We start from the raw sequence: 26,987 nt of genomic DNA, 5'->3' as shown, positions 1-26,987 counted from the left end.
CAAGGCTAAGAATCATGGAAGCAACATTCCTTGCCCATCCAAGGAATCTGGAGGTTGTGGAAACGGTCTTCTTAAGTTAAGTTGCAGCATACCATTTGTTTGGTCTAAAACGGACTTCTCTTCTCTCTTTCAACTATGATTTTTGGTCTTGGTTTACTAATATATTATTTATGTGTTTTTACAGTTTACAAATCTCAAGTATTCCAGAGTTGAAATTGATGAAGTGCAGTTCGAGTGGGCTGAATGCATGCTAGATTACATTTGAGCAGGAAAGGTATTTGATTTTTGAAAACTTTGGATGATCCATGCATTTGCATGGAATGTAAATTGTGGATACTACCTTGATGTGTACAATATCTATTACACCTTTTGATGTTGTAAAAAGAATATTTGTGTATTTTATGGATACTGTTGTAAGAAAAATATTTATGTAATTTATGGATACGGACTTGATGTGTATAATATCTATTATCTTTTTATGTTGTAAGAATAATATTTAAATGTTGATTATATGGATATTGACTTGTTTGTATAATATCGGGTTTTCACTGTTTCAGAAATCGAATCTGTGTCGTTAAACAATACTGAAATTACATCGATTTTCCACCGCTGCTAAAATCGGTGTCATTAACTAATATTACATCGGTTTTACACCGTTGTTGAAACAGTGTCGTTAAGTGATACTACACCGGTTTATAACTGATTCGAAAATCAATGTCATTAAGTGATACTACACCGGTTATAAACCGATGTCTAAAATAGCAGACCTTTTACATCGCCTTCATAGACATCGATCAATTTTGTAATAGACAGCGGTGGAAAACCGATGTCTATGAGGGTTTTTCTTGTAGTGTGCCTTCATCATTTTCAATGGTGACAAATTATAATTTACAAGTATAACGAGCCACATACTATAAGCATTTGACATATTTTCAAACGGATTAAAACTGTCTATAGTGAACCCTAAGCGAATATTTCATGGATCACTAGCAAATATTTCAGGTGATATGTCAAATTCTTTCTGTGATTCACTATCTGCTAGATGCCTTAATACACCATCAATTTCAACCCATTTTTCTTTATGTCATCTCATATCTTTTGTTGTATGTTTTGCAATAAATAATCGCTTAAGTCTGGGCTTCAAAGGAAAATATTGAAGAATTTTCTGAGCATTCTTTTTTTATTCATCCCATCATACTTGTATCTAGGCTTCTTGCACACCAGACATGTATCCTTATTCTCATGCTCACCCCAAAATAATATACAATCATTCTTACATGCATATATCTTCTCATATGCCAATTCTAACTCTTTTAACATTTTCTTTACTTCATAATGAGAGTTTGGAATCAAATTCGATTTGGGAAATGTCTCTTGCAATAACTGAAGTAACATATCAAAAGATTTATTACTCCAACCATTTAACACATTCACATGCATTAACTTGACCAAAAAACTGAATATAGAAAAATTAGTACAAGTGTAATACAACTCTTTTTGTGCTTCTTCAAACATTGAGTAATAACTTCCTCTAATATCATTTGCATTCATGTTTTCATTAATATCATCTAATTGAGGCTTAATGGTATTGATATTTTCTGCATTTCTTAAATCAGTAAACATGTCTTGAAAATCATCTTCTTTAAAATCATCTTCGTCTATTGAAACTTTTCCTTGCCCTTGGGTACTTCAAAATCAAATTTCATTATTAATAATAAATTGAAGTCTGTTTTGAAAAATACTTCCATTCTCTTTTTTCTAGCTCGCGAACTCCCCCTCAAACTTTGGTGGGTATATGCTTGGTCTGACCATCTCATGTGCTTCGTTCGACGATTAGTCCTCCTGAAGTTGTTAGGTTCTGATATCACTTATAGGACCGAGTAGGTCGGCTGGAGAGGGTTGAGTTGCATGAAACACTAAAACACATTACCTTTCTCATCTTTCGACTTAGATTAGCAACAATAACATAAAAATAAACAATACGAAACTAAAAGAAAGAGACTCAGAATTTACTTGGTTACAACCGGGATGGTTGTTAATCTAAGGCAGATGAAAGTGTTGGGACCAAATATGTAGCTAGAGGGGGGGGGGGTGAATAGCTCGTCGTGCTCCTCGTGCTCTTTGTTTCTTGTTTCTTCAATGATATACAGCGGAAATACAAGAAACAAAACATACAACGCTAACAAAAATGATTTACTTGGTATCCACCTCAAGATGAGGTGACTAATCCAAGGATCCACACATACGAGCACTCTCCACTATGAAAACACTCCTTTACGGTAACTACCGAAGGTGGAGAAGCCTTTACAAACTCACACAACAAACAAGAAGAGAAGAAGAAGCAAATACAAGTAAATCTTACAAGATTGTGTACAATAAACCCTAGCTAGCTTCTTCCTCTTGCTTGGGATGCCTCTTGACCTTGGAAACACTGCTCTAAGATCGATTGGATCGCACGCCAACGACTTTATCCAGCGCCAACGGTCGGATCCCAATCGATCGGGGAGGCTTTGGATCGATCGGTCAATCGATCCAGAGCGCCTCTGTGCTCTCGGGAAATGCCTGGATCGATTCACTGATCGATCCAGGGCTTATTGTGCTGAATCGCACCTCCCAATCGATTGGGAGCTCTGGATCGATCGGCTGATTGATCCAGCGTTGTTCTGTATGATTGCGAGCCTCTCCCAATCGATCCACCGATCGATTGGGAGGAAGCTTGTCGCGGGGACTCACCTAATAGATCGATCGATTGATTTGGCATGACCCAATTGATCGGCTGATCGATCCATCTCCTTGATTTTGCCCAAAATAAAATCTAAAGCCCCCTAAACCAACATCCGGTCGCCTATGACATGTTGGTACATCATGCCTAGCATCCGGTCACCCTTGACCTGCTAGAACTCACTCACCAAGTGTCCGGTCAATCCCTTTGACCCACTTGGACTTTTCTTTGTGCCAAGTATTCAGTCAATCCCTTTGACCTACTTGGACTTTTCCTCCTCGTGCCAAGTATCCAGTCAATCCCTTTGACCTACTTATACTTTCACCACCAGGTGTCCGATCAACCTTGATCCACCTGGATTTCCTCGTGCCAAGTATCCGGTCAAAACTTTGACCTACTTGGACTTTTCTTAATTGCCTGGCTTCACTCACCAGGACTTTCAATCTGCCTAGCTTCACTCACCAGGACTTCCAATCTGACTTCCAATCTGCCTGGCTTCACTCACCAGGACTTTCTTTCTGCCTGGCTTCACTCACCAGGACTTCCCTTCTGCCTGGCTTTACTCACCAGGACTTTCCAGTCAAGTATCCAGTCAATCTTGACCTACTTGACTCTTCTTCACAATCTCCCCACATGAACAATTGCACCTGCAATCTCCATGTGTTGTTTACATGTATTGTCAAACATTGAAACCCAAACATCAAGACTCGAGCATGACTCAGTCCAAGCTCAGTCAACTTGGTCAACCTTGACCTAAGGAATATTGTACCAACAGAAAGCTCACTAAGAATCTCTTTTGGTGAAGGCGGAAAAACCTCTTACACACACTAACAACGCAGACTATTGTTAGCAAATAAATACACAAGTTTTATGTTAACTAACTTGGAAATGATTAGTTCATTTTATGATATGATTAGTTCATATATCCATATGATTAATTCATATGAAAAATGATTCGTTCATTAGATGGGATGTGTGTAATATAATTGATCAATGTTGATTAGATTAGAACATACCAATGATGAGTGGAAACAATGTTATCACTTGATTTTGTAAACTAACTATAATTTACACTGAGTCAATAAATAATTGCACATATATGAATTACACTAAAATAATAAATAATTTGTTTATTTATGTAGATCATGGCAACAAAAAAAACATCATAGATGAACTCAATAAGGGTGAGAAATTATATGGGGATAACTACAAAATCTGGCACCTCAAAATACAATACGTTCTTGAGGAACAAGAAGTTCTAGAGGCTGTAAATCAAATCATGGAGGAACCGATTGATGGTTCTACAGCACAGAACATACGTGACCTTGACGCCTATAAGGCATGGAAAATGAAGGACTCCATTGCTAAGGGTATATTGATTAGTTCAATGGTGGATGACCTGGTATTTGAGTATGAGCCATTACCATTGGCTCATGCTGTCTGGGTAGCCCTTAGAGAGAAGTACAGTGGAGTCAGTCTGAGTAAGCTCCGTCAGCTAACTATAAAGTTTGATAGCTGTAAAAAGCGCTCGAATGTTACCATGGCCCAACATCTCAGGGAGATGGGTAACATGATTCGAGAGCTTAAGACTGTTGGTTATACGTTGACTGATGAACAACAGGTTCAGGCAGTTATCCGTTCCCTTCCTGATTCTTGGGAAATGATGAAACAGAACCTGACCCATAGTGAGAGTATCAAGACTTTCACTGATGTCTCACGCCATGTGGAACTTGAGGCGGAGAGGATTGAATCCGCAAGGATTTCGGGTCAAGCTTTTGTAGCTGAAGGTTTTGGTTCCAAGAATAAGAACAAGTGGTTTAAGAAAGGAAAGGGGAAAGGAAAGGAGGCTAATGTTGTTGCTGCGAAAAACCAAATCAAGAAGAAAGGAAAGAAATATGGACAAAAATCTAAGAGAAGGTTGACTTGCTTCAACTGTGGCAAGAAAGGTCATTTTGCTCGGGATTGTACTGAGCCTAAAAAGGTAGATCCATTTTTGTCTTCTTTCCACGAGCAATATGTTGCAAGTACAGTGTTGTTAGCTTATTCGTATCCTTTGTGAATTATAGATTCAGGAGCAACGAACCACGTAGCTCGTGATCGAGCTACATATGTGGAGTATCGTCAGGTACCAGCTGGCAACAAATAGATATATGTAGGAAACAATGCAAGAATTGAAGTCAAAGGAATTGACACTTGCAAGCTCAACCTACGTGGTGGAGGCACCTTGTTTCTACATGATGTCCTGTACGATCCTGATATTCGACGGAATCTGGTTTCCGTCATTTGTCTTCTTGATTTAGGTTACAATGTAAATTTTTATAGTCGTTGTGTGGAACTTCAAATTAACTCTGTGTTAATTGGGTATGGTTGTGTAACAAGTGGTTTTATGGTTCTTGATGTGGAACCAAATAATAATGATGGTTGTTTTTCAAACATTGCTCTTACTAGTAATGTTGATGTAAATGATGAAATTTGACATGCTAGATTGGGGCATATAGGACAAGAACGAATGAATAGATTAGCTAAGGAGGGCCTATTAGGCACTCATGCTAAGATTAACTTGTCTATATGTGAGCATTGTCTTGAGGGAAAGACGACTAGAAAACCATTTGGTAAGACTATTAGGGCTGAATCACCATTGTAATTAATTCATTCAGATATTTGTGGTCCAATGAATATGAAGGCTAGAAATGAGAGTTCTTATTTCATTACATTTATCGGTGACTTCACACGTTTTGGTCATGTATATTTGATTTCTCACAAATCTGAGACATTGGATTGCTTTATTTGTTACTTGAATGAAGTTGAGAATCAATTGGAATGTAAGGTTAAAACCTTGCGCACTGGCCGTGGAAGAGAATATTTATCTGATCAGTTCAAGAAAATGTGTAATGAGAAAGGGATTATTAGACAGCTAACTGTCCCTGGAACTCCACAGCAAAATGCGGTTGCTGAATGAAGAAATAGGACTCTTCTTGAAATGGTTAGGTCCATGATGGCACAGGCTAATTTGCCAATCTCCTATTGGGGAGATGCATTATTAGTTGCGACCTATATACTTAACAAAGTATCTTCAAAGTCAGTTTCATCTACCCCACATGAATGTTGGACAGGCAAAAAGCTGGATTTAAGTAATCTGAGACCTTGGGGGTTAGCTGCCTACGTTCATGATAAGACTCACGAATATGAAAAATTAGGATCCAGAGGTAAAAAGTGTATCTTTATAAGGTACTCTGAGACTTCTAAGGGTTATGTTTTTATTGGTGAGGGACAAGATGAAACCATCTCTGAAATAGAGTCAATAGATGCTACTTTTCTTGAAACTGAGTTCGAGGAAGCTTTGAGCAGCTCAGTTAGAAAAGAATGAAAAGTTGCAATGGATGAAAAAATGGAGTCAATGAGAAAGAATCAAGTTTGGGATTTAGTCGATCTTCTTCCGGGCCGAATGACTATTGGGAATAAGTGGATTCTCAAAGTAAAGAGGAAAGCAGATGGATCGATTAATCGATACAAAGCTCGATTGGTTGCAAAAGGATATACCCAAATGGAGGGTATTGACTTTGAAGAGACATTCTCCCCAGTTGTGAAGTTTGTGTCAATACGTGTCATCCTAGCTATAGTACCACAATATGACATGGAATTACATCAGATGGATGTAAAAACGGCTTTCCTTAATGGTAATCTTGACGAAGAAATCTATATGGTACAACCAGAAGGTTATGTTGCTGAAGGCCAAGAGAAAAGAGTATGTAGACTTCGGAAGTCTATATATGGGCTAAAGCAAGTGTCAAGACAATGGAACATAAGATTTAATGAAGTAATATTATCTTATGGTTTCGAAATGGTCAATGAGGATCATTGTATTTACCTAAGAAAGGAAAAAAGGAAAGTTCGTTATTTTATCATTATATGTTGATGATATGCTAATAGCTGAAAGTGACATAAAGTGTGTGATAAAAGTCAAAAGTTGGCTTTCATCACAATTTGACATAATAGATATGGGAGAAGTAGAGTACATCTTAGGAGTGAAGATCGTTAGAGACCGATCAAAGAGGCTTTTGGGTTTGTCTCAAGAAGTTTATATCACTAAGATGCTGCAACACTTCAATATGTCAGATTGCAACGTTGAACAGACGCCTATAGCGAAAGGTACTGTCTTTAGCAAAAATATATATCCCAAGACTCCTGAGGAAATAGCCAAAATGAAGAAGAAACCATATGCCAGTGCTATTGGTAGTTTGATGTACACTATGTTATGTACTCGTCCTGATATAAGCTATGTTGTTGGCTTAGTTAGTCGTTTCCAGTCAAACCCAGGATCGAAACACTGGAAAGTGGTGAAGAGGATATTCAGATATCTTAAAGGAACAACTGATTATTGCCTCTATTTCCAAGGATCAGAAATGAACCTAAATGGCTACACAAATGCATTGGGCAGGGGACCTTGATGACAAAAAATTCACATCTGGCTATGCCTTCTTGCTGAATGATGGCGCCATCTCATGGAACAGCAAGAAGCAGGCTTGTGTAGCCTTGTCGACAATGGAAGCTAAGTATGTAGCTTGTGCAGCGGCTGTGCAAGAGGCTGTCTGGTTAAGAAGGTGCCTAAAGCATCTAAAGATTGCTGAGCATAGTGGGAGTCCTGTTACTGTGTACTGTGACAGTCAAGCTGCAATAGCTTTTTCCAAGGATCCCAAATATCACAGCAAAGGCAAGCATATAGAAATTAAATATTATTTTGTAAGGGATATTGTTGACAAGAAAAAGGTGATTCTTGAGTACATCCCTACACGAAATATGTTTGCTGATCCTTTTACTAAGTCGTTGACTAAAGAGTCATTTCATGGTCATATGAAGTCTTTGGGACTTCGAAGATTGTAACAATTGTAAAGACATTTTGATAAATGAAAAATGCCATGATCTATTCAGTGTATATGTCTTTGTTACATTCGAATAAAAGTCTCGATAAGCATGTTGGTAGATTGGATTGGTCCACTCACATGGACAATCATCTCTATTTGTTAAGTACAAATAGATGTAAGACCGTTACTTATGGGACAACTTATGTAGCTGTGAATAGAGACATACCCATAAGTTAAGGTCGCCTTGATATTTGTGTCAAGATGAGATCATTTGTGTAATGATTGGAGTAAATGCACCCACCATTTACTGAATCTGCTTGAGGCCAGATTAGAATTCATATGTTGAATTCAGGATTAGACATTAGGAATGTCTAGATCGAAATCTATACGATGTTAAATTTTGGAAAAACATGCACTCTTTTTGGTAAAGAGAATAACATCGTAGCATGTGATTCATACCACATGTGTTATGGCGACAAGAAGGGTAGTAGGAGAATGGATCCCTGCTTCTCTACTATGTGAAACCCTTGAGATTATAAGTTAATCTCGATTTTATCCTAAGTGACTATTTAGCTGTCTACTTGAAATTATGATCAGTGTCTGCTACTTTAGCATGTTTCCTATTGGCTATAGATGATTCGGTCTATGGAGTATAACTCGGAAAGTGACTGATTAGAATGAATAGATTCTAGATAAAAAGGAATATTAAGATTGATTTACATCTGTGACATTTATTCACTGGTGCCCGTTACATTTTTAGTTCAGTATATAAAATGTAATTGTGAATAATTTGTTTGATTGGAGATGTTGAACATGCTCTTGACATATGGTCAATATGAGGGATTAGAGATGTTCATAATAATGTAAATAATTTAATCTGGGGTAAAGGCAAGCCATTTATGTCTTTGATTCATTCTATGGACATTTAAGTCTCTGATTCGTTCTAAGGACCAGCTAAGTAAGGTGTGACAAACTTCTTAGCAATTGAATGCTCACTGTGCTTGCTGTCGCACGAACCATTTTCCCTAATGTATGGAATAGATGTTCTTGTTTGGTCTTTGTGACTAAATTTTGCTCTGGTCTTTGTGACTTGATCCTCATAAAGTCTTCGTGACTTATTTGGTCTTTGTGACTAAATTTTGCTCTGGTCTTTGTGACTTGATCCTCATAAAATCTACGTGACTTATTTAGTCTTTGTGACTAATTTCACTTTGGTCTTTGTGTCATGATCACCTTGTAGTCTATGTGACTAACATGGTCTTGTTAGAGTGTATACTAAAAGCCTAGCTTTTGGTATAAACATTAATCTAGAAATAAGAATCGCATTGGTCAAATGTCTACATTTATGATAAATGTAGTTGCTCAATTAATTTATATTGTAGATAACATGGTGTGTGGTGTCACATACAGAAGATCATGTTATCGGTTCCTTATAAATTATAAACAGTAGCTCACGACCAAGATGGAAAGGAACAAACCATTGGAAGGTCGTAGTGTAATTAGGTATTACACTAGTACACTTAGAGTGTATTGAGTAGGACTATTTGAGGTCGTTCCTTTTATACTGACTTTATAAAAGAATAAAGACCTCAGTTATTATGGAAGTGTGTGCTCTTAATCCTAATATAATAACAAGCACATATATTTGATATTTATTTCTTTAATTTATCAATGGGTGAGATTTAGTTCGATAAATCAATAAACCCGATAAGTTGGGAAATGGTATCACTTATAGTGTGTGTTGTTGATTATAGAAGGAAACTGTGTCCTAGAGATATTAGGTTGATAATGTCCTCAAGAGGAGCTCATAAGGATTGTCATGTTAAACCCTGCAGGTGGACTTAGTCCGACATGATAATAAGGTTGAGTGGTACTACTCTTGGACTTAGATATTAATTAAATGAGTTGTCAGTAACTCACTTAATTAGTGGACATTCGATATCTTAAACACAGGGAGACTAACACGCTCATAATAAGAAGGAGCCCAAAATGTAATTTGGGATTGGTGAGGTAGTTCAATAATAGTTCTTTAGTGGAATGAATTATTATTGATGAAATTAAGTTGTATGTTCGGGGCGAACACGGGATGCATCGGGAGACCAAAACCAATTCCTCCTCTCGGTCCCTATCGTAGCCTCTAGTATATAGAGATTTATACCCACCGCATACCCACCTTCTTACCCATCCAATGGGGCCGGCCAAGCTAGCTTGGAACCCAAGCTAGGGCCGGCCAAGATCAAGTGGATGAGTCATGTAGGCGGCCGGCCAAAGCTTGGGTCCCAAGCTTAGGTGGCCGGCCACTAGAATATTAAAAAGGATTTTTATTAAAATTATTTCTTATGTGGATATCATGATTTTAAAAGAGAGTTTAAAAATTAAAAATTTCCTTTTATAGCTTTCTACCAAAGATTAAGAGAAGAGATTAATCTCTTTCCTTATTTGTAGTTTAAAAGGATGGTTTTAATTTTTGGTAAAAACTTTCCTTATTTGTAAATCATCTACATGTTTAAAAGAGAGTTTAAAATTTGAAATCTTTCCTTATTTGTTGATTAAAGGAGGATTTTAAATTTTAAGAAAACTTTCCTTTTAACCATGTTCATGATTTAAAGAAAGTTTAAAATTAATAATTCTCTTTTATTAGTTTCTACAAAAGATTGAGAAAAGATTTGATATCTTTCCTTATTTGTAGATTAAAAGAGATTTTAATTTTTAGAGATAACTTTCTTTTTATCCACATGTTTAAAAGAAAGATTTTAATTTATTAAATTTCCTTTTTAAACCAATCATGAAGGGATTAAATTATTGGAGAAATTTTATAAATTTCTGGAGACAAATTAGGAAGTTTTAATTAATTAAAACTCTCCTTGTTTGTAGCTTTGGTGTGGCCGGCCAAATAGAATTGAGAAAGAAAATTGTTTTTAATTAAATAATTTTTCCTTTTCAATGGAAAAAGAATTAAGGAAATTTTTATTAAATTTTCCTTATTCGCCAAGACCAAGGATTATAAAAGAGGGGGTAGAGAAGGCTTCATGGTGAACAACCTCTATTATTTCTCTCCCTCTTTTCCTTGGTGTTGTGGCCGGCCAACCTCTCTTCCTCTCTTCCTCTTGGTGGTGGCCGAACCTTCTCTATTTGCTTGGAGCTCTTGTGGTGGTCGGATACTACTTGGAGAAGAAGAAGAAGGAGAGAAAGCTTGTATCCCTTGGAGCTTGGTTGGTGGAAAAAGATCTTCATCTTTTGGAAGCTTTGTGCTTGGCCGAAACTTGAAGAAAGGAGAAGAAGGTGCTTTGGTGGATTCTCATCTCGGAAGATCGTTGCCCACACAACGTCCGAGGTTAGAAGAGGAATACGGTAGAAGATCAAGAGGTCTTTCTAAAAGGTATAACTAGTATTTTTTCTTTCCGCATCATACTAGTTATTTTTGGAAATAATACCAAATACAAGAGGCTTACGATTCTAGTATTTCGAATATGTTTTTCGAAGTTGTGTTCTTTTGTTTTATTTTTCCTTGTGATTTGATTGTTCTTTTCGGTTAACCTAAAGTTATTTTAGGAAATTAAATATTAGATTTCTATAAAAGGTTTTGTCTAGTCGGTGGTGGTTGCTCCCATATCCAAGAAGGCCATGTGCCTCGCCACGTCAGTACTAGGAACCAATTATGGAAATTAATATTTAATGAAATTAATAACTTAAGGTGATTTGGGTCGAACGTGTTAAGTTCCGCAGGAGATCCAAGTCAAAACCTAAAAGAACAAATAGATTAAGTTTTGGATCAAACGTGTTAAGTTCCGCAGGCGATCCAAAATTTAATTTAAAAGAACACATGGTAGCTAGGAAAAGGTTCAGACCTTTGTACAAAATTTTTGTACAGTGGAACCTCTAGGCTTTCCGAGTAGCAACCAACAGGTCTATGTGACCATATGGATTAACTTGGACGAGTGGGAGATGTGAGGCGTTACTGGAGACGAAGGGTTCCCCTTCGTTACTCCCTTTGCTGCAAACGCCAAGGAGACGAAGAGGCGTCCTTTCCCCTTCGTCTTCCTCAGGCTTCCTATAAAAGCAACGTCCAAGCACATATCCAAAGAGGAGAAGAGTGGGTGCGAGCGACTGGTGTTGCGAAGGTGATCAGAGAGCGTAGCCGTGAGGTAATCGTGTGCGAGCAAAGGAGAACATCCAACGGCTGAGATTTGGCTCGTGAACCTTGAAGTACTTTCCGGTTGCTCCGTGATCGTGCTTCCGACAGCGGCAACCTCTTCGTTGACCGGCGGCGTCTTCAGTTGCGATATCTTCGGGAGATCACTGTGAGTGGTTACCGCATTATTTTGTTTCTGTTTCATACTCTCAAAACTACCAACAGAATCATATAATGCACAATATATCAAATTGAAGATCTCTAAATGAGCTTCGATTTGATATATTATATGTCTCATGATTCAATTTATGTCAAAAGTTACAATTTCTTAAAATTTACTCAACAAATACATTGTAATAGCTACTAACCACTAGCTGCTACAACATAATTTTCTTTATTGTATCAGTTTCTGGTTCATAGATGCTATAATAACATAAGAAATACTATGTTGTAGCAGCTACTTGCTAGTAGTTATTACAATAGAGAAAATTATGTTGTAGCAACTACTAATTAACAGCTGCTACAATGTGTTTATCGAGTAAACTTTGAGATGTCATAACTTTTGATTCTGGATGAACCATATAATTCACAATATATCAAATTGAAGATCTCTAAATGGACTTTGAATTAATATATTTTGCATCTTATGATTTAATCCGAGTCAAAAGTTATTATATTTCAAAGTTCACTCGGTAAACACGTTGTAGCAGCTAGTAACCAATAGCTGCTATAATACAATTTCCTTTGTTGTAGCAGCTACTAGTTTGTAGATGCTGCAACAACATAGGAAAAACTATATTGTAGAAGCTACTGGTTAGTAGCTGCTACAACAGAGAAATTTGTGTTGTAGCAACTACTGGTTATTAGCTACTACAATGTGTTTGTCAAGTAAACTTTGAGATGTCATAACTTTTGATTATAGATAAATCATATAATGCACAATATAGAAATTGAAGATCTTTGAATTAGCTTTGATTTGATATATTGTATGTCTTATAGTTTAATTAGAGTAAAAAATTATGACCTCTCAAAGTTCACTCAACAAATATATTGTAGCAACTACTAACCAATAACTGTGACAACATAATTTTCTCTGTTGTATTAGCTACTGGTTCATAGATACTACAACAACATAGGAAAAACTATGTTGTAGCAGCTACTGGTTAGTAGCTACTACAACAGAGAAAATTGTGTTGTAGCAGCTACTAATCAGTAGCTGCTATAATATATTTGTTGAGTAAATTTGAGAGATCATAATTTTTGATTCTGGATTAATCATATAATACATAATATATCAAATTGAAGATATCTGAATGAGGTTCGATTTGATATATTGTGCATCTCATGGTTTAATCTACGTCAAAAATTATAACCTCTTAAAGTTCACTCAACAAATATATTTAGCTAGCAGCTACTAACCAATAACTACTACAATATAATTTTCTCAGCCGTAGTATTTGAACTTATTTTTATTAAAAAGATATTTGAAAGAGAGTGGGTATCCACTTCTAAGGGTAATGTGTCGGGGAAGAAAGTAAATGATCATAACATTCTCTTTGTTGCTTGTTTCAATCCTACGTGACACAAGAGGGCCAATGGGGCCCATCCGAGAGTGCATACATGGCAACCTCTTTGTGTCATGTTCCTGTACTGCCTGTGTAGGCACGATCGAAACTACCATTTAGGGTTGTAAATAACCTCGACTCGAGTCAGACTACACTTGAACTCGGCTCGACTAATACTAATTCAATTCAAGTTCAAACTAGCTCAAGCTGGCTGGTAGAATTGAGTTAAGATCGAACTCGATATATAATTATGAGCTTTATTTTTTTCTTATTTTTTAATAAATAAATTAATATTATATATATATAATATACATATACACATACACAGATAGAAGTCGAGAGAGGATGATACACTATATATATATATATCTTTAGGATGATAGTATCCACTATTTTTAAATTATTCTCTAGATGATCTCTAAAATTTAAAATAAAAAAACCTTCTCCTCCAAAATCTCAAACATTAGCGAATAATATTGTTTCATATTATCAAAGCTGGAATTGGTTAATTAGATTCTACCTTATAATTTTATTTTTTCAATTTATATATGTGTACTATTAGATTTCTTTAATTAATTATTTTTCTTTTTTCAATGCAATTCAACTAAAAAAAGGCAGAGCAGATAGATAATTAAGGTGATCGACTCACACCAACTTAACAGTAGTTACGTACACCAGAACAACGAGGCTACGTGCTATGCCACCATGTAGCTAGCTAATTATTATTTATGCCTCGCTTCAATTTATTCGCTTTTATTTAATAGCTACCCATGCATCCTTCGTGGTGAAGGCAACTATTTTTTAGTCACCATGGCGATCTTCCTGTTCGTGGGTTCATCGTTGGGGATCGTAAATATAGGGCTGCCGTAGATGACGACGTGGCCGTCGCGCTGCAGGACGAGGATGTACTTGCCCTCCGGGCTGCGGGTGTTGCTATCCCAAATTTGGTTGAAATTAATACCCTCGAAGATGACTAAGTTGCCGTCGGTCTGCATGCGGGCGAAGCACCTCGTACCTAGGTTGTTGGTTTGGGAGGACCACATGACCTGGTTGTTGTTGTTGGCGTACAGCACCAGGTTGCAGTCGGACTGCATGACGAAGGTATAGTCCCCTTCTTTGAGGGATTCGTCGGTGCGCAGCTTGTGACCTCCATAGAGAATGTTCGTGGATTCGCCGGTGTTCAGCCTGTCACCACCAAAGAGAACGTTGTTGGCCATGGAGGAAGGCAGGAAGAGGCCGAGGAGGAGAGCAGCAGAGAGCATGACAAGGGAAGCCATGGTTAAGCTACGGATGTCACTCACTTCAGTCAAGTGATCGCTTGTTTAGAGTATCATGCAATTCCCATCTATTTATAGATGAGAAGGTGATAAATTTATTTATTAAAATTAAAGCATTCGAAATTATACCAAGTGGTTGTGCGGTCGATAATCCAGGTAAATAATTTATCATTGATTTGTAGAGTAGGACAAAACTAGCCAATAAATATATGCCACTTCACTTTAAGTTCGCTACCATTGTAATGCGCAAATATTAAAAAAAATATATAATATTGACCGAATTTTTACGGAACGTTATTCTGCCAACTCATCCACATTATTTGGTTGGCAGTAAGTCATAATCTTGCTTAAAATTTCTAATATACATAAAAGGTTATTAGCCAATGACAAAAAAAAATTATTGAAAATTGATGAATTGTGATTTAGGTAGTAGTGAATTTGAGACAAGCTGAAGTGCATGTTTTTTTTTAAATGCCAGTATATTAAATACATATGAGGGCATATATATCGAACATTGGATGAAAATCAATCGTGCTATATTGACAATAAAGAATATCAACAAATGGATGCATAAACAAGATGATCCATGGCAACGTTGGAAGTTTTGACAGGTCATAAAGGACCATATTTTAGGTGTAAGAAGAGAAATCCAAATAGATTAAGAAAGAACGAATATTTGACAATGATAAAATCTTGACAAGTTAAGATTAATCAGATATTAAGTAGGAGATGAGAAGTCTAAACAAGTCAAATAAGTGTTTGGCAATCACAAATTCTTGTAGATCAAACTTGATCGGATATGAATCATAAGATAAGAAATTTTAATAGATCAAGATTAATCAGATGATAGGCAAGTAAAATCCTACACTACAAGAATATTGATATTTAGTGATGAAATATTTCGTCGCTAACATATTAATGTTCGTCGCTAACAAATATTTGCGACTATAACTTTTCATCGCTGCGCTAGAATCGTCGTTATAAGTTTGTCGTAAACAATTATTAGTGAAGATTTTTTTATGTTTCGTCGCTAATAAATTAACGACGTAATTAACTCATCGCTAAATAATTTTAATCGAAGAATTAAAATCGTTCGTCGCTAAGAAATTTGTTTGCAACGAATCTAAATTTTTCGTCACAAACAAGTTAGCTACGATTTTCCTAATGTCGTCGCTAACGCCATCTTGATTCGTCGCTAATGTTAGGACCTTCGGATGCGGCTAGAGAGGGGGGGGGTGTGAATAGCCGACTCCAAATTCGCGTTTCTTTCTACAAATCAAGTTAGCGCAGCGGAAATAAAATAATAGAAACGAGAACGAGAACGAGAAGATCAAACATTAGACGCAGCGATGTAACGAGGTTCGGAGATGATACTACTACTCCTCGGCGTGTCCGTAAGGTGGACGAAGCCTATCAATCCGTCGGTGGATGAAACCCCGGATAACCGGCTAATATGAACTACTTCTGGGTGGAGAAACCTCACCACAAAGTCTTTGCAACAGCAAAACAGAGGAGTACAACAATAGAGGAAACAAACAAGAACAATAGAAATTGTAAACACACTTGCTTACCTTCTCGTCGGAGTCCGTTGATGAAGCAGCAGCTTCACGGCTCCAGCAGCTAGAAAACCAGCACGAAGCTCACGCGAAGCTTCAGCAAACCGAGAGCTCAGCAAAGCTCAAGAGGAAGAAGAAGAATTAGCAGAAGCAGCTCTTCCAGTGTTGTCTCTCGTTCTTCACTGTAGAGGCCTTATATCATCTGGTATCTCCCTGCAACCTGCGAAGAAGAACAGACGAAAATAGACGAAGCAGAGATAGCCGTTGTGTCGCGGCTGGGCTCGACCGATCGAGCTCCATCACGATCGGTCCAGATATCCTGATCGATGCGTGGACCGATCGACCCTGTCTGATCGGTCCCGGACCGATCCCCAACTATCTGTGAGTGTCGGTTCCAAGCTGATCGATGCGTGGACCGATCGAGGCTGAATCGGTCCACGGGATCCCCTACCTCTCTCGCCTCGATCGTTTCACGATCGATCCGGTGACCGATCGATTATTTACTGTGAGCTCCTGTTTGATTCGATCGGTCACCGGACCGATCGAAAACCCATAGTATCACTGGATCGGTCTGCTGACCGATCCAATGCCCATGTGGTTAGAGCTTCCCATCCCTAAATCCTAAGGCCTTCCTGGTCTTGAGAACGAGCTACTGAGCCCTCTCGACCTAGTCTGGAGAGCGAGCTACCGAGCCCTCTCCGACTTCCATGTCCGATCCAGAGAACGAGCTCCCGAGCCCTCTTTGACCTAGTCCGGAGAACCGAGCCCTCTCCGACTTCGTCTGGTCCAGAGAACGAGCTGCCGAGCCCTCTCCGACTTCGTCTGGTCCAGAGAACGAGCTCCCGAGCCCTCTCTGACCTAGTCCGGAGAACGAGCTGTCGAGCCCTCTCCGACTTCTCATGCCAAGCTTCCATACTTGGACTTTTCCGTGTCAAGTCTCTATACTTGGACTTTTCCCGTGCCAAGTCTCCATACTTGGACTTTTCCGTGCCAAGTCTCCATACTTGGACTTTTCCCGTGCCAAGTCTCCATACTTGGACTTTTCCACGCCAAGTCTCCATACTTGGACTTTTCCCGTGCCAAGCTCCCTGCTTGGACTTTTCCGTGCCAAGTCTCCATACTTGGACTTTTCCCGTGCCAAGCTCCCTGCTTGGACTTTTCCACGCCAAGTCTCCATACTTGGATTTTTCCCGTGCCAAGCTCCCTACTTGGACTTTTCCGTACCAAGTTCCCTGCTTGGACTTTTCCCGAATCAGGTCAATTCAAGTCGGGTCAACCAGGTCAACCTTGACCAAAGATTGCACCAATAATCTCCCAAGTTTGTATCCTTGTCAAACATCAAGATACAACTTCAACTTCTCTATTCTCGTCAAACATCAGAATAGAACTTTTCTATTCTCGTCAAACATCATAATAGAACTTTTCTATTCTCGTCAAACATCAAAATACAACTCGAGTCAGGTCAACTCGAGTCAGGTCAACCAGGTCAACCTTGACCTAAGGTTGCACCAACAATCTCCCCCTTTTTGATGTTTGATAAAATTCATAATCAAGTTAGGTTAACCCGATAACCTAACTTAGGTTTTCCAATATTCTTCCTTGAACATTTTTCCAATGTTCTTCCTTGAACATTCTCCCCAAACTCTAATGTTCTTTCTTGAACATTCTTTGGACATTCTCCCATTCTCCCCCTTTTTGACACACATCAAAAAGAGTAAATCAAGGTCAAGAGTTTCTTCCTAATGAAAGTCCCATACCTTTCATTGAAACCCTTAAATTCCCCCTTGATACTAAAGTCAACAATCAACTTAGTGATAATCCCATATCACTAGTAAAAACTCCCCCTAAAAGGCAACTCCCCCTTGACCAATAGGTAAAGCTCCCCCTAAAGGTCAACTCCCCCTTGACCATTGCACCAACAATGTCTTGGAGAGTTTCAAACCTTTAGAAATCAAAAACACCAACTTCCAAAGCTGAAATTTCAGACAACAATCGAAAATCAGCATTTTGACACGCTCTGATCGGTCACCAGACCGATCGGGAGCTCCCTGGATCGGTCCAGTGACCGATCCAGCATCCCCTGGACCGATCAGGAAACCTCCTGATCGGTCACACATCTGATTTCTGAATTTCTTCCTCCCGAAATTCAGAAACCCCTACAAAATTACAGAAAATTCTAAAAATTATAAAATTTTGAGGATACATTCCTCATAACATATATTATCATGGAAACATAGTTTTCTATGAAAATAACTTCCATTTTCAAATCTTGATACAAAGTTTAAAAACTTTGAAATAGTTCAAGTTTACCTCAACTTTGTATCAACTTGCTCAATGATGAATTCTATCACTAGAAAAGCTTCATCAAGGTTTTTCAAATCAATTTTGAAATGATTTTAAACCATTCAATTTAGGACCACAATCTTAGGGCTAAGTGTACATGACTTGTACACAAGCTTTCCCTATGATCCTCCATTTTGAATTAGGCTCATCTAGGTACAAGAACTATGCACCTTGATCCTAACTCATGATCCTAATATCTCACACACATCTAAGGTGTATCAAACACATCCAAGTCAATTTTGATGTGAGATATGGTTTAGGTCATCTTAATCTAAGTTCTCATGCATTTTCTAAACAACAATTTGATCTCCATATCAAATTGTGTTTTTATCCTTAAATCAAATTAATTGATAAATGCAAGAGATGATGACATGACATAAAATAATATCATAAGTAAAAACATGTGCCAATGTCATGATGTCATGTCATAAAGTATGAAACTTAAATAAGGCATGACATATAGCTAACCTAAGTATTATCATGACATTTCAAATGATAATAAATTAAATATGATGTCATGACATGGCATATGGCAAACAATACATGGCAAATAATATATAAAGGTATAGAAAATACCTAATTCTAGTCTTAGTTGCCATTTTTGATAATTTTGATCTTTTTGCCATAAATTCCATATTCCTAAGTGTAATAGACCTAAAATCATATACTAAAGATTTTTAGATCACTATGTGCCAATTAGATTGACCCTAGAGAATTCCTCGAATATGGTTGGCACATGCTAATCATCTTAGGAATAACTTTCCATTTCATTTTCAAGGCTTGATTACACCTTGAAAATTCCTAAAGTGCCACCTTTTTCCATGATTAGGTTAACTACCTATTCAAGTAAGGTTGGCACACCCTAAACCATCTAGCGTGATGGAATCACGCTCCTAGGAACCCAATACCTATTTGAGCTCATTGGGTTCACTAAATATTCACTAGGGATGACTTCCCTAGCAACCCTCCTAATGACCCTCCTAAGCTTTAAAGCCTTGGTCATTTGGGACTCATCAAGATCAACTCTAGGGGTGACTCCCCTTGTGACCTTGGTGATGGTCTTCCTAGCCCTAGGTCTTGTTCCATAATCGAATGGAACATTATGGTAAGTGGGCTCGACCACTTGAGACTTAGGTTTGTGACTCAAACCTCTCATGTCCTTGGGCTTTTGCTTTTGACCCTTAGACCCTAGAGTTGACTTCTCCAAATTCTTAAGGGTTTTTTCTAAGGTGTCAAGTCTTGACCTCAAGACTTGATTTTCCTTTTCTAATACCTCAAGTTTTAATTTGTCATTTTTCTTTGAGGTATTCCTAGGCATATGTCTAGTTATTTTGGGATTTCTACCTAGGTTTTCCTTAACCTTAGATGAGTTAGTCCTAGGGTTGGCATTTCTAGTATTGTTCTTGTCTAGGCTAACATGTTTTGCACCTAAGCACATGTATCGGTTTCTAAGATTATCATGCTTATCATTATTGACAATTGCAATAAAATTACTAGCATGTGTCTTATAAGGATTGCAAGAATGTGCCTTAAAAGATACCTTAGGGTTTGCCTTAGCTCCCCCTATAGATGTGCTTGGTCTCTTGTCCTTGTGAGGTTGCCTCCCCCCTCGGACATTGACTTCTATAATGTCCCCTTCCCTTGCATTGGAAGCACACCACGTGCTCCTTGCTCTTGCATTTCGGGACTCCGGCTTCCTTGACCTTTGGTGCCGGTGGAGTCTTCCTAGTCCTCTTTGGACATTTACTCTTGTAATGCCCATATTCCCTACACTCAAAGCACATTATATGTAATTTACTTGAAATTAAATCGCTTGAGTTACCTAGGGTTGAGGATGGATGTAAGCTCTCTTCTTCATCCCTTCTGGAGGTAGAAGCTTCTTCTTGCACCAATCTTGAAGAAGAACTCTCCTCCTCTTCTTCCATAGATGTTGAGTAGCCCTCAACTTCTAATTCCTTACCTCCATGATGTGAGCTACTTGGCTCACTTGACTCCTCTTCATGACTTGAATTGGAGCTCTCCTCATGAAACTTAGCCAAGTTGTTCCACAACTCCTTGGCATTGTGGTATCCACCTATCTTACACAAGATATCACTAGGTAATAAAAATTCAAGGATTTTCGTTACCTCGTCGTTGATTGTGGATTGGTGGATTTGTTCTTTCGTCCACTTCTTTTTCTTGAGAAGTTCTCCCTTTCTATCCACCGGAGGAATAAAACCTACTTGTACACAATTCCAATTTGCTAGGTTAGTCATAAGAAAATACTTCATTCTTACATTCCAATACGCGAAGTCGCAGCACTCGTAGAAGGGTGGAATCGTGATGTCTTCTTCGAGTCGATCCATTCTCTAGCTTGTGCTCCCCCGGGTGTTAATCCGACGAAGAACAACCTTGCTCTGATACCACTTGTTAGGACCTTCGGATGCGGCTAGAGAGGGGGGGTGTGAATAGCCGACCCCAAATTCGCGTTTCTTTCTACAAATCAAGTTAGCGCAGCGGAAATAAAATAATAGAAACGAGAACGAGAAGATCAAACCTTAGACGCAGCGATGTAACAAGGTTCGGAGATGATACTCCTACTCCTCGGCGTGTCCGTAAGGTGGACGAAGCCTATCAATCCGTCGGTGGATTAAACCCCGGATAACCGGCTAATATGAACTCCTTCTGGGTGGAGAAACCTCACCACAAAGTCTTTGCAACAGCAAAACAGAGGAGTACAGCAATAGAGGAAACAAACAAGAACAATAGAAATTGTAAACACACTTGCTTGCCTTCTCGTCGGAGTCCGTTGATGAAGCAGCAGCTTCACGGCTCTAGCAGCTAGAAAACCAGCACGAAGCTCACGCGAAGCTTCAGCAAACCGAGAGCTCAGCAAAGCTCAAGAGGAAGAAGAAGAATTAGCAGAAGCAGTTCTTTTAGTGTTGTCTTTCACTGTAGAGGCCTTATATCATCTGGTATCTCCCTGCAACCTGCGAAGAAGAACAGACGAAGCAGAGATAGCCGTTGTGTCGCAGCGGCTAGGCCTGGACCGATCGGGCTCCATCCCGATCGGTCCAGGAGATCTCGATCGGTCGTCGGACCGATCCATAGTCTTCCGGACCGATCCCGACACATCCTGATCGGTCTGGGTTGAAGCTGATCGGTCTGTGGACCGATCAGGCTATAGGTGGATCGGTCCACAGACCGATCCCCCTACCTTCTCTGCCTCCTGATCGTTTCCTGATCGATCTGGTGACCGATCAGATTATTTACAGTGAGCTACTGTTTGATTACTGATCGGTCACCAGACCGATCAGAAAACCCATAGTATCACTGGATCGGTCTGCTGACCGATCCAATGCCCATGTGGATTTAGAGCTTCCCATCCCTAAATCCTAAGGCCTTCCTGGTCTTGAGAACGAGCTACCGAGCCCTCTCTGACCTAGTCTGGAGAGCGAGCTACCGAGCCCTCTCCGACTTCCATGTCCGATCCAGAGAACGAGCTCCTGAGCCCTCTCTGACCTAGTCCGGAGAACGAGCTACCGAGCCCTCTCCGACTTCGTCCGGTCCAGAGAACGAGCTCCCGAGCCCTCTCTGACCTGGTCCGGAGAACGAGCTACCGAGCCCTCTCCGACTTCGTCTGGTCCAGAGAACGAGCTCCCGAGTCCTCTCTGACCTAGTCCGGAGAACGAGCTGTCGAGCCCTCTCCGACTTCCCATGCCAAGCTTCCATACTTGGACTTTTCCGTGCCAAGTCTCCATACTTGGACTTTTCCCGTGCCAAGTCTCCATACTTGGACTTTTCCACCCCAAGTCTCCATACTTGGACTTTTCCCGTGCCAAGCTCCCTGCTTGGACTTTTCCGTGCCAAGTCTCCATACTTGGACTTTTCCCGTGCCAAGCTCCTTGCTTGGACTTTTCCACGCCAAGTCTCCATACTTGGACTTTTCCCGTGCCAAGCTCCCTGCTTGGACTTTTCCCGAATCAGGTCAATTCAAGTCGGGTCAACCAGGTCAACCTTGACCAAAGATTGCACCCATAATCTCCCAAGTTTGTATCCTTGTCAAACATCAAGATACAACTTCAACTTCTCTATTCTCGTCAAACATCAGAATAGAACTTTTCTATTCTCGTCAAACATCAGAATAGAACTTTTCTATTCTCGTCAAACATCAAAATACAACTGGAGTCAGGTCAACTCGAGTCAGGTCAACCAGGTCAACCTTGACCTAAGGTTGCACCAACAGCTAACCCATTTCATTTCGCCGCAAACGCCTGCGATAAGTATTGATATGTTTAAGTTATTAACGATGAATCTGAACTGTTTCATCGCTAAGTTTTCATCGCTAACAATATGATTCGTCGCTAACCCCATTTCATTTCACCGCAAACACCTACAATGAGGCTCGATATGTTTGAGTTGTTAGCGACGAATTTGAACAATATTTCATCGCTAATAATGTTGGTGACAAATTTCGAGGAATTCGTCGCTAACCTTCGTTTTTTTTTGAAAAAATATATTTTCAACATACTCTGTATACACATTTACAAACCCACACAACCATCACAACTCTAACAACAATATTCACAATAATCACAACTCTAACATCAATATTCACAAACTTATACAATATTAACTCTAATAACAAATTCACAAATAGACTCACAAACAACTAATACTTCATCAAGTATAAGTTCACACCTGTAACAACATTCACAAACAAATGCAAGTACTAAACATCAATGTCTAACATCAAGTACACAACAAATAAAGTACACAGGTAACGCAACAAATAAAGTACAAACAAGTAACAAGTTTAAAACATCAAGTTCACATCTAGAAATCCAAACATCAAAGTCTACACGAAATAAACTTCACAACATGATGTTCATATCCAAAAATCCACAACATCAAAGTCTAAGAACGAGGAGGAGGAGATGGAACCGAAGATGAATCATGGATCAAGGAATCTAGGTGTCAATGGGTTAAGAATTTGTTCAAACATATCTTGTCTTGATTTCATTGATGCTAACTCATCTTGAGTGCTTGCTAATTGAACTTTGGTGTTTACTAACTCTTCTTTGGTGGATTCAAGTTTTTAATGTAATGTGGTGTTAGTTGATTTGGTTAAGGAGATGGCATCTGAAGAAGTGGACCTAACTGGCTTTAGCTCACTTCCAAGTCCTCTAATGTATCTTGAACGGGTGAATGAACTTTATGTGATAGAAGTGGTAGATGTTCACTACATAAATAAATATTTAAGTTATAATTTTATAATGAAATATAAACAATAAAATTACATAATGTAAAAACTTACTTTATATATTAGTCAACTTCTTTATAATTGTTGACAATATACCAATATATTTTCTTATACAAAGTCAAAGGTAATTTCTTATTATGTTGGTTGTCAAACACTCTTGCTTGTTGTGAGAAAACACTTAAATTACATGTTACTGGTTGAATATCTTTGTTTCATTCTGGCCTACTAAATCTTGTCTCAATTTGACTCGTTTATAAAGAACTAAAAGTTAATGCCTCATTTATAATATACCCCTCTGCAATAGATCCTTCAGGTATTGCTTTATTACGAATATATTTTTTTAGTCTGCCTAAATATCGTTCAAAGGGATACATCCATCGTGACAAAACAGGTCCAGCTAACATAGCTTCTGTAGATAATTCTAAATGCATGAAAAGAGGAATTAAATTAAAGCGGTAAAAACTTATAGCGATCTCCCGCATATCCGCAATCGACAATGGCGAAACTCGCTGTCGGAAGAGCGATCACAGGATCGGAAAGCCCTATGCAAGTCCACAAACCAAATCCCACCGCCTTAAATATTCTCCTCGCTTACTCTCGTCTCCAACCCGCTAATGATCTCTTGGACGCACCCCCTTTATATAGGGAAATAAACAAAGGGCATAATGGACTTTTCCATTATGAGTAGTGGGGAACGTGGGCTATGTTCCCACATCCCCACTATCCCCATTTCCAACATCTCCCACTCGTCCAAGGTAAGTCACTAAGACTAGTTCATTCAGGTAAGTCACAAAGACTTAATAAGTCACATAGACTATTAGAGAGTTTGGTCACATAGACCATATGAGAACATCCAATCCATACTTAGAGAAAACGGTTCGTGCGACAGCAAGCACACTGAGCGATAGTTACTAAGAAGATTGTTACACCTTGACTTAGCTGCTCCTTGAGCAATCAATGCTAAGAAAGTTGTTACACTTTACTTAGCTGCCCAAATAAATTAGAGACACACTCTTCATGGAACATACCCTCTTTCCTGGTGGCACATAGCCTTTATCCAGGATCCATCCAATCTTCAAGTGGCACACAACCATTATCTTGAAGATATCCATGTCTTGCTATTTACCCATATTAAATAATTTTCATTTACATCGATATGAACATCTCTAATCCCTTATAATGACCATTATGTCAAGAGCATGCTCCATATCCAATATTCACATTCATTTCTATACATAACAGAAATGGGTCGACCAGTGAATAACAATAAAAGATGTAAATATATTTAATCTTCCTTTTAAACTAGAATCTATTCATTTTAATCAGTCGTTTTCCTAGTTATGCTCCATAGACCGAATCATCTATAGCCATAGGATACACGCTAAAGTAGCAGACACTGATTAAAACTTCAGGTAAACAGCTAAATAGTCACTAAGGCAAAAACTGAGATTAACATATAATCTCAAATGTCTCACATAATAAAGAAACAGGGATCCATTCTCCTACTACTTTTATTGTCGCAATAGCATATGTGGTATGAATCACATGCTATGATGTTATTCTCTTTACTAAAAAGAGTGCATGTTGTCATCAAATTTAACATCGTACAGATTTTGATCTAGACATACCTAATGTCTAATCCTGAATTCAACATATGAATTCTAATCTGGCTTTCAACTGGTTCAGTAAATGGTGAGTTCATTTACTTCGATCATTATTAACACATAAATGATCTCATCTTGACACAATTATCAAGGCGACCTCAACTTATGGATCTGTCTCTAATTTCAGCTACATAAGCTATTCCATAAGTAACGGTCTTACCCATATTTGTACTTAACAAACAGAGATGATTGTCCATGTGAGTGGAGCAATCTCCACCTGTCAACATGCTCACCGAGATCTTATATGAATGTAACAAATACAACATATACACTGAATAAATTATGGCAAATGACACAATCATAACACAGAGTCTGATTGTTATTTCAATATTGTTACATTCTATGAAGTCTCAAAGACTTTACATGTTCTTTAAATGACTCTTTAGTCATTGGCTTAGTAAAAGAATCTGCAAGCATAACACTTGTAGGGGCATACTCAAGAATGACTTTTCTTTTAGCCACAAGATCCCTCACAAAATTATATTTAATTTCTATATGCTTGCCTTTGCTATGATATTTGGGATCCTTGGAAAAAGCTATTGCAGTTTTACTGTCACAGTAGACAGTTACTGGACTCCCACTATCCTCAGCAATTTTCAGATGCTTTAGAAACCTTCTCGACCAGACTACTTCTTGCACAGCTACTGAATATGCCACATATTCAGCATCCATAGTCGACAAAGCTACACAAGCTTGTTTCTTGCTGTTCTAGGTGATGGCGCCACCATTCAGCAGGAATGCATAGCTTGATGTGGATTTTCTATCATCCAGGTATCCAACCCAATCTGCATCTGAATAACCTTTCAGTTTCATATCTGATCCTTGAAAACAGAGACAATAATCTGTTGTCGCCTTCAGATATCTGAATATCCTTTTTACCGTCTTCCAGTGTCTCGGTCCTGGGTTTGATTGGAAGCGACTGACCAAGCCCACAACATAGCTGATATCGGGACGCGTACACAACATAGTGTACATCAAACTACCAATATCACTGGCATATGGTTTTTTATTCATCTCAGCTATTTCCTCTGGAGTTTTAGGACACATACTCTTGCTCAAAATAGTACCTTTCACAATAGGTGTATGTTCTATGTTGCAATTAGACATGCTGAAATGATGTAACATCTTATTTATATAAGACTCTTGTGACATACCCAAAAGTCTTTTAGAACGATCTCTTATAATCTTCACCCCTAAGATGTATTTAGCTTATCCCATATCTGTTGTATCAAATTGTGATGACAACCACTTCTTGACTTCATTCACATATCCTATGTCATTTCCAGCTATCAGCATATCATCAACATATAATGATAAAATGACATACTTTCATTTTTCCCTTTTCAGGAAAACACAATAATCCTCATTGATTGTCTCAAAACCATAAGATAAAATGACTTCGTTAAATCTTATGTTTCATTGTCTTAATGCTTGCTTTAGCACATATATAGACTTTCTAAGTCTACATACTTTCTGCACTTGGCCTTCTGCAATGAAACCTTCTGGCTGAACCATATAGATTTCTTCATCAAGATCACCATTAAGGAAAGCGGTTTTTACATCCATTTGATGTAATTCCAAGCCATAATGTACCACAAAGGCCAAAATAACTCGTATTGACACA

The 26,987-nt window shown here is 38.5% G+C and overlaps 1 protein-coding gene across 1 annotated transcript in view; it reads right to left on the bottom strand.

Annotated features, from left to right (window-relative positions):
- Nucleotides 1-26,987, bottom strand: part of LOC122022340 (mannose-specific lectin-like) — an 84,371-nt gene that overhangs the window by 18,435 nt on the left and 38,949 nt on the right. The window lies entirely within an intron of this gene.

The sequence above is a fragment of the Zingiber officinale genome, chromosome 9B (genome assembly GCF_018446385.1).
Source record: "Zingiber officinale cultivar Zhangliang chromosome 9B, Zo_v1.1, whole genome shotgun sequence".
NCBI classification, from domain to species: domain Eukaryota; kingdom Viridiplantae; phylum Streptophyta; class Magnoliopsida; order Zingiberales; family Zingiberaceae; genus Zingiber; species Zingiber officinale.
This window is presented reverse-complemented; position numbering and strand designations above follow the sequence as displayed.